The sequence below is a fragment of the Thermobia domestica genome, chromosome 2 (genome assembly GCF_964235325.1).
Source record: "Thermobia domestica chromosome 2, izTheDome1.hap1.1, whole genome shotgun sequence".
Classification (NCBI taxonomy): domain Eukaryota; kingdom Metazoa; phylum Arthropoda; class Insecta; order Zygentoma; family Lepismatidae; genus Thermobia; species Thermobia domestica.
In genome coordinates, this window is record NC_137455.1 from 198,531,027 (window position 1) to 198,545,352 (window position 14,326).

Genomic DNA, 14,326 nt, shown 5'->3' on the forward strand with positions numbered 1-14,326 from the left:
ACCAGCAATTTGAAAAGAAAAGTTTACTTTCAGATGATTCCAATCACATGTTTTATCGCTAGTTTATTTTATTTTGTTCAAGATGGCATACAACGAAGCAGATATAGTCAGTAAACTATATTTACTTTTTCAGTAGTACTGGGCTCAGTTGGAGTAATTTAGGAAAGAATTAAAGAGAGACAACAAAGAAAGTCTTCTCCGAAATTAGGATAAAGAGAACCTGATCAGATTAGAGAAGGAAAATAAAGAGAATTTTGTCGAGTTAAAGAGTGAATTAGGGCAGAAGTTAGACGTATACGGGACGAGTTTCGTGAAAATAACCGGGAAATAGAGAGTAGTGCAAACAGAACACCGGAATTTGAAATCCAATTACAGACAGATATTCCTACTGAAAATGAATACAGGAATTTGAACCCCCAAATTACAGACAAATATTTCTAGGAAAATGAAATATAGAAATTTGAATCCCAATTAGAATTAGGCATTCTGAACTAGCCTCGTACTAGACACGATAATGATCCTGCTTATTCAGAATCCAATGACACCACTAGTAGTAATACTAGTGAAAATTCCGAAGTGAAGGTTGCATAGGACAGAAGTCGTAAGCGCACTAAAAAAAGCTACTACCACAAACCGCAGACAGAAAAGGACAAACGAAGTAATAGTCAGAGTAATAAGCAAAGATATCAAGATAAGCGTGTAAGCAACACGAAGCTTAAAAGGAATCAGAACCAAGACCACACACGAAAAAGTAGTAACAGAAACAGAGGGAATCATAAATCACCATCACGTAATCAGAGCTCTAAAAAACAATACTGGAATCGCAACTTGCGTGACAACCCTAAGATTAGATTTGGAGGAACTAGTAATAATCTTAGAAACAGACAAGGCAATAAGTATAACAATCAAAATAGGAATATTAACAGTAGAAAAAAAGAAAAAATTAACTGAGACTTTCATGTAAACATAACTGTTTAAAATTTATTAGCAAAATTTCTATCGTCTTTGGAGGAATTCTAGAAATCAACATGGCTGAAGATCTCTTAGCACGAGTCTTCAGCTTTCAGCCATAGCAAAAAGTATCTAGGATTTCCTTCAGAAATTGACATGGCCGAGGATTTTGAGTATAAATCTCCAGGTTTCAGCCGTATCGCAAGTATCGGATTACTTTCTTTAAAAGTTGGCATGACCCACTAATTATTTGTGAGGTTTTAGCCGCCTCAAAGAGATCTTGATATAGATTTTTCTTTCAAGAAAGCGACACACTTTATTTGTTTTCAAAATTAAGTTAAAACTGTAGTAAAGTAGATGATAAATGAATTTCATTTTATTTTCGGCTACCGATGAGAAAGACCAACGAGAAAAAAAACTACGCATTTCTTTTAATCTTTCTTTATGCTTTCAGACTTTTACCCGTTAGATGATAAATACCTGTTACGTTTTTCCTTCTTTTCTTTTGATAAGGCAACAACTGTAATTTCTTACCATCTGTGTTTACGTCTACGAAGAACAGACAATATAACAGATTGATTCTTTTTCTTCTTTCCGTTTTGTACCTCACTCATCTATCTGTGTACTAGTCTTGAAAACTTTACTAATAATTTACTTTTAACTCAATGCCATTAACCTTTAATTTCAGATGTTAGATTCTAAGATTTTCAGTAAATAATAACACACATTATATGCGTAAGGGAATCACGTTGTCCAAAAGCGATTTGAGGCCCGTGGCGTGGCTCCACACCCTGACTAGTAGGAGGACATTTTTAATAATAGATCTTTTCATTAAGAGTTTGAAATTTTAAAATTCTTTTTCGAACCCTCTCCCACTTTCTAAATCCATAAATATGTTATTACATGTGACTTACAATTAATGTTTAATTTTCTTTTTAGAACCATTTTCACAGATATGTCGAGATGCTCAGGATAAGACAGATTTTAGTTGTTGTTAATTATATATATATATATATATATATATATATATATATATATATATATATATATATATATATATATATATATATTTGTAATTAAAATGTAATATGTAACCTAATGTGCAGAATATGAAATTTTATAATTCTAAATAATCTGAAAATGTTCTTTTCTTCTTGTTAGTCTTAGTTTTTTGGTTTTCGTTTTGACCTGTTTATTGTAATTTTGTTGAATCTCATTTATGTCGTTACCCGATTTTGACTTAATATTTGACTTGAATTTCAAGAATATTTTGTTTGAAGAGAAAAAGCTTGGAAAGGAGCTAGATTTAGGTTTAACGAGTGCTAACAGTCATTTCCTTGTTGGATATGAGTACCTGTAGGAATGTCGTGTGAAAAGCATACTTCTCGAACTAAAGTAGTAAGCTTTTTATTTTAGAAGAAACTATATGAACAGGTATTGTGAGAGTGAACGGTTATCTTTATTCCATATTTATATGTTTGTGGAAATATGTTTCTTTTCTACATTTTCTTGTAATTTGCGATTAACTTTCTTTTCGTCTTCTTCAGACATCTTGGCGACCATAAGATATTTGAAGACTTCTTCGGGTAGGATATTTCATGGGAATATATATTTTTACAGGCAGGTAACATTTCCTGAAATTGCAGTTCTGTTCCAAAATGGTCTTGGCTAATCCATTGGATATTTCTTAACTAACTGTATTTAACCATCATTCGCAAAATATAGTTTTTTTCTTTTCTTTCTTCCTTCACTGTAATCCATGACTAAGTATATGTATGTTTGTGTTAAGTATTTTCAATATATTTTGTCTAGAAATGTTCCAGCGAATATCTTAGTGTTATGGGTCGTCATTATATTATGTGTACTTGTATTCCAGTACGTTGTAATGTTTTCTCATACTAATTTTGTGAAAGTTATACTTTTAGTTGTAGTGTGTCCCAGAAACTATTTGAATATTGTGATAGATTCTATAAAAATAAACTTATTCTGTTTCTTTACAGCAGCATGAAGCCATAACATTTTTGAAAATTCATTTCTATCAATTATGTCACATGCTCGATGACTTTGAATTTTAATGTTTTAATAAGTATGGTTTGAAGATCTTTTGTTGCGAAGATGTCTAAGAACTTTTAACATTACTTTCTTGTAAGGAATTTAGTTTTGACTTTTCAAGTATAACCAGAAAGTTGTAATGCCGTTGACTATACCTTTGTGTTTGCATCCCATGTTTTTATCTTACTAGTTCTTATGTATTTTGCCTTGTAGATACATATTTTTATGATGCTACATCAGCATTTGTATCTTGTGTGTTTACATCTTTTTCCTAGGTGGAAGACGGAATAACGGTATATTATCGATGTTCCAGGGAATATATGTGCATATTACTGAATATTAAAATGTTTATATTTCCGCTATGTATAGAAACATTTTTCTAAGCGCCTATGATTGCAGGCGTCTTTTCACGTTTTTATGTTTTGCATATCAGGGGTCGATCGCATATCCTGTACGTCTATTATACATTTCCTCACATATGGTTTTGGTCAGCACTTGACGTAATGACCGTTTATTTTGAGGGACGTTTGGACTTAAAGAGTTAATGTCCATGACTTAGACCTTCGAAAAACTTGGATCCACGTTGTACCGTTTTTGACGTTTCATTAATGAATATTTTGCAAATAATATCCTCACATTCTGGTAACCCTACAATATTTGCGTTTTTAGAAAGCAAATAATAAATATAGGAAAGGAGGGCAAAGCGGATCACTTAACTTCAAGGGCCTCAAATGGCAACTAAAATTAAGACGAGGAAACTAAAGTTTTGAGGAAATATTTTATGATTATTAAACTTTCAAATAACAATACAATAGTAACAAGGATTGCATATACATAAATGATATTGCTTAATTACTGAACTACTGCAATTTATTCACTTTGCCCCACCGGTAGGGCAAAGCGGATCATGGTAGTGGGGCAAAGTGAATAACCAAAAACTCATACATTAAAAGTCAGTGTTTAATACAGATATGCAAAATAGAAATTGTATAGAAGAACAATATATGTGTACACAGTCTAAGATCATAGAATGACACCTAAATGAACTGCTTTACATACCAGAAAATTAAAATGTTTAATATTTTGTGATTATTAGCCTAACTCATTTAAATATAGAATTAAGTCTAGACAAAGCTTGAATACACATGATCCCTAAATATGTTTAAAAAGCTCAAGTCCATAGAAGTTTTTTTTTTCTTATCAAGTAGGCATCTAGTATCTAGTTTCTTTCAATCGATAGTAACCCTAATGAGTACAATCTAATAGTAGCAAACAGATTGAAAAGAAAAACAATAATAACTGAAAATAATATCACATCACACGCTTGGTTTGCACAGATCACATATGTAAATGTCTTGTCCCGTATAATAATCGGTACAGTTTTCGTGAAACCATGAACGACAAATAGAACACTGAATCCAGTCTTCATTAAGTGGATCTGAATAATATTCATGACAGAACTTTCATTGGTAACTACCGACTTCTTCTGGTGATTTTGAATGTTTTTCTTTGTGTGAACAAATTCAATATGAATTTCAATATTCAAATTAGCTGTGTTGCAACGTGTACGTACCGTCAATACCACATTTACTGCCAAACAGATGTTCTAAAACAGTACTGCATTATGCTTGGGGCAAAGTGAATCGCTATTCGCTTTGCCCCTTCTAAAATTATTCTCTTTGCCCCACACTACCACATGAGACAAAAGACTGTCTACAGCATATGGATGACGTATTTACGATAATTCTCAAACATGATAACAAAGGTAAGATCCCACCCTGTCCATGCATAGTGTGTTTGCAAACATTCTACGGAATAGTAAGAAAATATTTCAAAATCCTCACCTCTTGAATTTTTTAGCAAAATGCGTATTTTCTTTTCTTCTCCTCTCTCGTCTAAACAACAACACGTACACACAAAACAGTAATGTTCTTCTCTTATTTCACTAGTGACGTCATAAACTGGGACAAACATTTCCTGCCCTCTGTTTTCAGTTGATTGTAAATTGCGTTATTCGCTTTGCCTCATATATCCACTTTGCCCCCCTTTCCTCTATTATTCTAGGCTCACGCTAATAACAGTAACTCTGTTTCAGAATAAAGTTACGTTTGTCCTCGAGCATTATTGAATCAAGTCTCGATACATGGCATACGGAGATTGCTTTGATCTAAGGCATAACAGATTTTCTTGATACATGTTAGCGAGTTCACAATTTCTTGATATGCAGATTTATATTCGTTTGTTGGAATCACTACAGAGGTCAGCTTTGATAATTAAATTTATTTTATTTTATTTTAGTTTACTTTTTTGAAAAAAATCGTTCGTTTTCTCTAAACAACACAAAGCACTAACTTTATTCGAGAGAGAGAGAGAGAGAGAGAGAGAGAAGAGGGACAACAGGTAGAAACCTTATTTTTGTTTGTATATTGCCAATCTATAATGTATTTATATTTTCATCATTTTACTTCTTCAATAATTCTTATATTTTTTTCCAATATATAACAGTAATGTTGAAACTATAACAATAATATCAGTATTTTAATACGTTTTACATTATTTGCTATTTACATATTCAGTCATGTTTTAAAATTCTAAATACATATAATAATATATTCTAAAAGGATAATTTTTACTCACTTCCATTGAAATGTTTCATCATAATTTTTGAAGTCAATATTTCTATGAGTAGTTATTGTGTGTGTATATATCTACTTCACATTATACAATATAAAGTGATCGAATCGAAACATTTAAAACATTCTACGAATTACGAAAAGCATTTTAAAAATGAGAATTTAAATAGCCCTATGAACGCTTTCTGCGCAGTTTCAGTGAAAAAAGAAAAACAAAAGTAATCGCACATATCTTGTTTTTCTCACACCCATGTGTAGTGAAAAACTCTCTTTCTTCCTAAACAATTCAACGCTGGAAAAACAATGTAAAGGGCTATAACGTAGTGAAATTTGAAGTGTAATTTTATAAATGCGGAAATAGTCAACTATGTATACCCATATCAGTGTTTAGTGTTGTGATTGTTTTTCTTCAATATTTTTTTACACATAGTGATTCTAATAAATAAGCATAGTATTATTTATTTTATTGAATTTCCGTTGCATATGTGAATGGTATTTTTGTGTCTCGTGGTCTGAGCGATCATCTGGATGAGAATTTCAAGACGAGACATCCGAACCTCTTGGTGCTTGATGCTCATCTCACTGCTGAAACCTGAGATTGATCCGGGAGAGTTCTGTAATCCCTTTCTGGAAATGTTCTTTGATGTCTTAACCAGGTATGTTCTGGTCTCTGGAAAGTACTCGTTGGTGGGATAGCATGGGAGCAGATCTGGAAACCGGTTACACCAGTTGTTGTTCGTTAATAAACGGTTAGCGTACGCGCTTTTGTCGCGAGAGGCTTTTGTTGGATTAACGGGGCAGCCCGTGTGGTTTGCGTACTGCGTCAAGCTATAGGTCCACATCTCATAACTTCGCTACTGAATGGGACGCTAAACTGAACTAAAATTATCAGCTGTTGATATTCATCTTCTCCTAATGGTGAGAAATATGCTCCTAACAGTGGCTCCAAATAATAACACAAATAGAAATTGGACGAGATAAAGTCAAAAATAATTCGCACTTTCATTATAATTTCCTTTATAATCTGCACACTGCCTTCTACTTTCTATGCTGTAATGTTAAAATATTGCAGTATTGATTATTCCATTTTTCTTCTCTCGTTTCAGAGGGAACATAGCCGTTCCGCTGGCAGTATTCACCAAGAAGGACAGAGAACAGTAAGATGCAAAAAACAATACTGCCTCCGATAATATATCTCATTGTTTGGTAGAAATTACTGGCATACAAATCACCGTATCTTTTACTGTTGGTATACTCCTTTTTCATCCTTTATAAGATTTCCCTAAACAAATCAATATCAAAAGGATAGTATATGTTGTACATGACCCATGCAATTCCTACGATCTTTACGATCATGGGATGATGATGTAGCGTGACCAACTTAATACACGCATGAATATTTTAGTGTACAGGCCTTTGGTTCCTGAGTTGTTGCCAATCGAACTTGGGATTCCAATTAGTAGTAAAACGTTATTATGTGTGGTGTGTTATCGACAATACTAATCCGATCTTGACGTAATTTGATATGATAGTAGACATCGTGTAGCTTGATATGTGATTATTCTGCTAAACATTCCTCACTTCGATTGTTGTAAAGGTCGAGTAAGTGGTCGAGATAGACGGACGTCCTGCGTCTCTGCGCATTTCTTTTTGTTTCTCTCTTCTACAACCACGTTCAAATTTTCTATCTACTAGTACACATTCCTATACCGTAGAATACTGTTTTGTATTGTTTGAGCCACTAATAAATTTCATTCCTGACACTTTCAGATCATATAAACTTGTTCGCTGCTCTTTCTTTCTTCACGTTCTCCTGGTAACTGATAGGGCATGTTCTTTCTGACACAGAAAAAAGAAAATTAAACAATTAAGATCAAACTATCAAAGCACGATCACAACAGTACTGCATTATAACAAGTGACGGAAGGAGGCACCTAAATGAAGTTATTGAGAAAGTGCGTACACTTTTAACTTTTCTTAGTAATTATGATTTTGGCTTTATAGACTTCTATTCATACACTTGATATTTAATTACCTGCTTATCTACAATCTGTATAGCGCGTCCACAATGGAACTCCATGATTGCAAGTCTATATCTTTGAAAGTCTCATTTCACCCTTCCACACGATCAACCTTCTACTTATTCTACTGACTAGATAATTGTTGAGCTAGATTCCTTATTTCCCTGCAAAGAGGCCTCAAAAATATCTGTTTTTAGTATTGCTACATACCGTAGATGCTGTTCTCTCAACTGTAACTTAGTTACAAATTTAGTTATATATATATATATATATATATATATATATATATATATATATATATATATATACACAGGGGCGGATCCAGGATATGATCAAGGGAGGGGCTAAACCATATTTTGCCGATTTATCCAGTGTAAAGCAGGATTGAAGCTCATTTTATCCAGTGTATACCTGAGCGTCAAGGGGGGGGCTATAGCCCCTATAGCCCTCCCCTTGGATCCGCCACTGTATATATATATATTAGTTTGTGTTTCCTTTATGTTGTTTGTTGTGTTTCCTTTAATCTAAGCATGATTTAAAATTATGACTGGCACTAGAGTTACAGGTATTAACTGATTTGGTTAATTGTTTTGTTGCACATTGTTGTAGACAGTAGAATCTGTAATGCTGTTTCTTGTTTACGTGACAGTTCACGACATTTCCTAAACATATTTTATGAATATAAGAGGAACAATATAAATGGTTCCTATATTGACAGTGAGTAAACATCGTCTGTTGTTCAGAAAGGTAACTCGCATCCTTCAAGTTATCGGACATTCAACAAACAGTGTGGTTTAGTTCATTTTCTTTTTATACGAAATGCACATATACTACAAAAGCAGACTGTACGAGCTTCTTTATCGAATCGATTCGCAATGTGTAACTTTCTCCTTTAGAAAAGCAAGCGAGGAACAGATAGCAGCCTATTCTACCATTTTTTTCCGTTCTCAGACTATTCTCTTGCACTCGTTTTCAATGATGTTTCCTCAGGAAAGAAAAGTAGTCGTTTCTCCCCCTTTTCCTTTAGCTTTGAGCCAAAGTAAACGGATGGTAAGTGGTAACATAACATTCACAGTCTTCTGCAAACAGTTTATTTTCTCTGTGCAAAACGATTTGCTTGGACCACCTGTGTAATACGTTATAAAAAAATCTCCAGTAAAATAGCCGTGGAAAAGAAAAGCAACACTCCCATGCTCTGTAATATATGGAAACGTTTATAATAATACAGTATTAACTTTCGTTTCTTATTGCGTTTCACAACTGTGCATTAAAACGTCCACAAACACTATAATTAAACAAACACATATATACTGTATAAGTCTACTATACATACTCAGCATTGAGAATTTTCTTTTACATAATGCTGTTTAATGTTTCTGATGGTATATTTGTAACCCATTCAAAGTTCGCTGGAGCTATAAAATGTAATTATTTCACAAATGTAAATTGAATAACATATAAAACCTGCACTTCATAATTTTAAAAAAGGATTTTTCTTATACACCATAAATAGTAACAGCTGGAATTTTGATTTACGTCTTTGTAAAACTATGATACCACTAAAGGATATTATCTGTTACAAGTTATTCGTGTATTAAAATAGTATGTGATTCTATAAATAGAATATAGAATCCGAGTTCACTACCCACAAAGTTAAGCAAGGGCTGTTAAATGTGCCAGTATGAATACAATAGTTCAACGTCGAAGTGAAGAACTCCTTAAGCTCTGATATAAAACTTCCGCAAATGTTAAATAGACGAAAAACAGTTTGTCCCGTTTCTTTTTTCTCGGAAAGTTTGGAAATTTTGAGAAAAATCACTTTATTTGCATATTATTTCACGTTCTTACCAGGATGTATTTATTCTATGCTCTATGGATGCTATATATTTTCGCGACTCCCACGTTAAGCTCATTTGAGATCCCACGGTAAGCTGTAGGTTCATGTCTCAGTGCTGAACTAAAATTCCAAATTAACAAACCATTTTAGAACATCAAAGTGTATCTAGAAATGATGTTTCAAATGTAATATTTGTACATGTATTTTCTTTCAAATAAATATGCAAGTTTTGCGAATACTCCAATAAATACTTCTATTTTGAATAATGTATATTAAAGACAATGCCTCAGTTTTTTTCTCATCTTTGAATTAATACTTTCCCTTGTGGTATTCGTATTATTACTTATCATCTCAGTGTTCTCTTAGCTAAAAATTATGGCATCTTCTCTAATGGGGCGATAAGCTTATGTTTGTTTGAGTTTGTTTACAAACAAACTTTGAATAGTGTATATAATTTTGTTAAAATTCTGATGTTCAATCCTGTAGATCACATGCAGTAATATAAAACCTATAAATATCCTCCTCATTGCTTTTAGTTTTACCATCTTGTTTCTTAAATACTTCTAGTAGTAAGAGAAATTATTTTCAGAAATAATCTCATCAGAGACTACAGTGAAGTTCAGAAGTTTTTCTTTTGGGTGCAAAACAGAGGTTTTGTTCGACAGGAATGGACCGAGATGGCGTCCAGGAAAAAAAAATGTGTTACATATTCTTTAGGTTCGACATCTGAGGGCATTATAGACTTTGGAAGATTCTTATTTGTTCCGATATAGAAGCTAAACAACTTGATAGAATTCGAAGAATCTAGTATCAATTGATTTCACGAAATGTCATAAGTGAGTATATATTCTGTTACTGAATTTTAATACGGCCGAAACATGTCATGCACAGAGAAAATAAAAGGTATGTGTCGTACGTAGAAACGTAGGTTACATGCGTAAATCCTGTAGTTTTTGGACGTAACTTACGACTATTTGCAACATCCTGCAGCAAAAGTATAACTGGAACCGTATGTTTTATAATGTTTTCCGTATAAGTGTTTTACTTGCAGTATGAAAGAAAGAAGTGTATATATGGGGTAAGAATCTCAGATACAGATGGGCATATATAACATGTAGCTGACGTATGTAAACGTAACAAATTTATACGTCTGAAGACTTTTAGATATCAGACATTCTGCAGCGGCATGATATAACATCTAAGCGGGAAAAATGCAATACGTATATAGCATATAGCGTATGCAGTACGTACATAGTTCCGTACAGATTTCTGTAGTAAACATATGGATTCCGTATATCTGTACAATATACCACTGTTCGGATAAAGGATTTATTCAGTATTCTGGTTGGTTGATTTCTGTTTAGCCTTCCTTTTAGCACTAAAAGTATATTAATCGTGTACTTTTAGTTTAACGTAGGGATTCGAAAATCGTGAATTCCTACGGGAAATCTAATCTGAGTCTCACGTATCAAAAGTGCATACAGTAACTATATAGTCACGAAGGTGCTTATGGAATTCATGTTGTTGAGTTGCAAATTCATACTTAGAAACTAAACGACTTGATTGAAATTGACGAGTGTTGTCATACAATCTTCGATATAACACTGAGTGTATGGTCCTACGTTAAATTTAAAGCAGTCATTTCGAACTGAATGTTTTATGACATCAAAAATTGCTGCTCTGCTTCTTCATAAAAAACACGAAGAGAAGAAGGAATAGGTAGGAATCTTTGTGTTAACGAAACTCAATTTTGAAAAGTCAACCGGAACATCATCATCATTTTCCATGGTTTTGCGAACATACTGCACGTGGACCGATGATTACACTTACACTTCTGACTGCATTCTTCTGGCTGATTTCTCGGCCATCGACTGTTATAAATGACTGTTATAAACGACTGTTATAAATGACTGTTATAAACGACTGTTATAAATGACTTATTATTAAGACAAGTTTCCACATAGAACATGAACTCCTTTAAAAAATAATGAAATAGATATTGATAGATGAATCATACTCTCATTCATTATACTATTTAAATATAATGGCAAAATAAAATAAAATTTTGTGAGCAATAAGTATTGTAAACCGTTGAACTCAAACATTAGTGAAACATTTTGTGCTTGTGAAATATTAAATTAAAACATTCAAAAACATAATTTCAAAATTCATATGTTATTTTTATTTATTTATACAGTCGTATTTTCTTGATACAAGTATCTTTTTTTCTCTTTACAAGAACTCTGTACTTCTTATCCTTAAACAACAATTCAGGAATACCCTGTATAAAATAAATCCTTTACGGAAGCACTTTTCCTGTCAAAATAGATAACTTAGAGGCAACTTCTCTACTTTATTTCTGAAGCTAAATTCGTTATTGCACTCAGCTCTATTGCCTGTAGGGAGGCTGCAAAATAAACACAACATAGGTGGAGGTACATTGATTTTTTTTCTTTCTTTTAAAAGAAGAAAAGAGAAAAATCATTACTCGAGGAAATGTGTTTTTCACAACTGTTTTCTGTTCTAATACGATTATGTCTTTCTATTAGTTACGTCTGGAAGGTTTATCGTTTTCTTGTATTGTAACTGTCTGTTTCTTTTATCTCTTCCACATTTTTTACCTCAAAAGAAGAAAACTACGTTCCCTTTACTCACTTCGACAATAATATGTTTTATTGTACTTTTTTGCCTTTGTTTTTCCTTCTCTTTACTTCGTCCCTCTTTGTTCTTCTCTTTAGTTTCTACAAATGCACGAGTTTCATGTACGAGAAATTCCTACAAAGCGTAACAAAGCAATGAGAGAAGGAAGGAACAAAGAAGTGTTTATTAACTTGTATTTATTTTGTATCAGTACAAGTTTGTCCTGTTTCTTCTATACGCATCACTATTTTTTATGATGTACTTTCTACAGAGCAAACAATGTTAAACTGTGTTGAAACAACATAATTTGACTGTTAATTGTGCATGACAAAAGATGATAGACTCCCTACTCGTTTATATGATGTTAGAAAATTCGTATTCTCACAACATTATTTCCTTGAACGGTTACAAGAAGATAAAACAATAATTTTTGATGAAAAATGGGATATTTCTGTGGAAATAAAATAATTAAGTGGATGAAGGTGACATGGGGATGTGAAATGAAAATTAATATTAGAATTGTTGGGGGGACGGGGACCGTGGAGCAAATGATATAAGAATAAACGTTAAACACAGGGCAGTAGTGATGATCAGTACAAGAAAACTTTACCAAATGTTGGACACACTAGAACTAGTTATAAGGTACCTAGTTAACATTATTAGCGAAAAACTTAAGTCTGATAGAAATTTTATAACGGAGAAAAGCTACATTTGGTTGATTGTTAAATAAAGTTACGGAAAGGGCATGGTTAATTGGTTATTTAGACTTTAGAATTCCTCTTCAGGACCAAAGCTATATGAGATATGAGCTCACAGTTTCAGGTGGGATCCAAACCATTGTAGTACGTTCAAGTTTGAGGTTTCCTCACTAGGAATTGAATTCGGGGCTCCTAGTATAATGCGCTTGCATTAATGTGGACATTACTCAAAAGAGATTAATAACAATTGGAAACTTTCAAAACTTTCGTCTAGAGAAAAATGCAGGGAATTAGATAAATAGAAAAAACATAACGAAAAAGTGTTGCTGAAAGTCAGGTAAAGAAAACACTACTGGAAATATTTTTTTACAAAGATAAAATAACGCTGTTTAGCCAACTATTTGAAAATATATTGTCTTATTAGGAATACAATAGAACCATGGTAAAAGGTTTCAGAAGACAAACGTATACAAAAATAAAACAAGTCAAAGTTTCAATAAGAATTTCTCATGTATGCAACACGTGCACTTGCAATGAAATAAAAGGTTGAAAAGTGACATAATAGGGAAAAGGTACTGGAAAATGTAATCTCACGTCAAAACGAACAGATCAGCGGGGAGGAGAGCGTAAAACAGTGTAGCTTCAAACTTTCAGTAAGTGATCTGCTAATAACGGAAAAACACTTTTCGATTACGCTGTGGAACCATCGTTAAAATCTACCATTGTTGTCTGTGACAAAGTAATTTTGTCAGGTCAGAGCACTATATATGTATTTAGTTAACGGGCATAAACCAGTTATTTTCTATTAAAAAAAATACCTATGGAATCAGTTTTTGCAAGTTCAACAATAAAGTCATTTTAATTTACACTTTCTTACCCATAACTGTTCTTATTTCTCAATGTTTCTCACAGTTATTAGCGCATTTTCCCTTGCATTAAAAAAATTAGTCTAAACTTATGATCTCAGCTGCTATTAGTTCAAAATTTCAAATGTTTTACCTAACAGACGATTTTTCAGAGCTTACAAATTTTGTTTAATTGAAATATTTGAAATATATAAACTTTTCTTTCGTCTAAATGCAGAAATTAGAACTGATAAAATAAAATAAATAACTCAATGACAGTAAGTCCAAACAATACAAAGTAGAAAACAAGCTAGGTCAAGGAACGATCTTTACAATAAAACTGATGGAAGGGAAAGAACAGTGTTAGATAAGTTTTTAATACACTAGTTTAAAATTGAGGAATTATTAAAGTTCTGATAGGAACAAAGTAATATATTCATAATATTATATTGGTCTGCAAAACGCCAAGATTGTTGACTACTTTCCCTTTTTATAACTTTTGAAAGTTCACACAATTCCTGTATTCAATAATACTAAATAATTTATAATTTGTTATGTAATATTCAGTTTACAACACGTTAAGAAAGTAATGAAGTAAAATAAGAATTTTAGGAATGACCCAAAAAATGGATCAAAAGATTGCGATTTT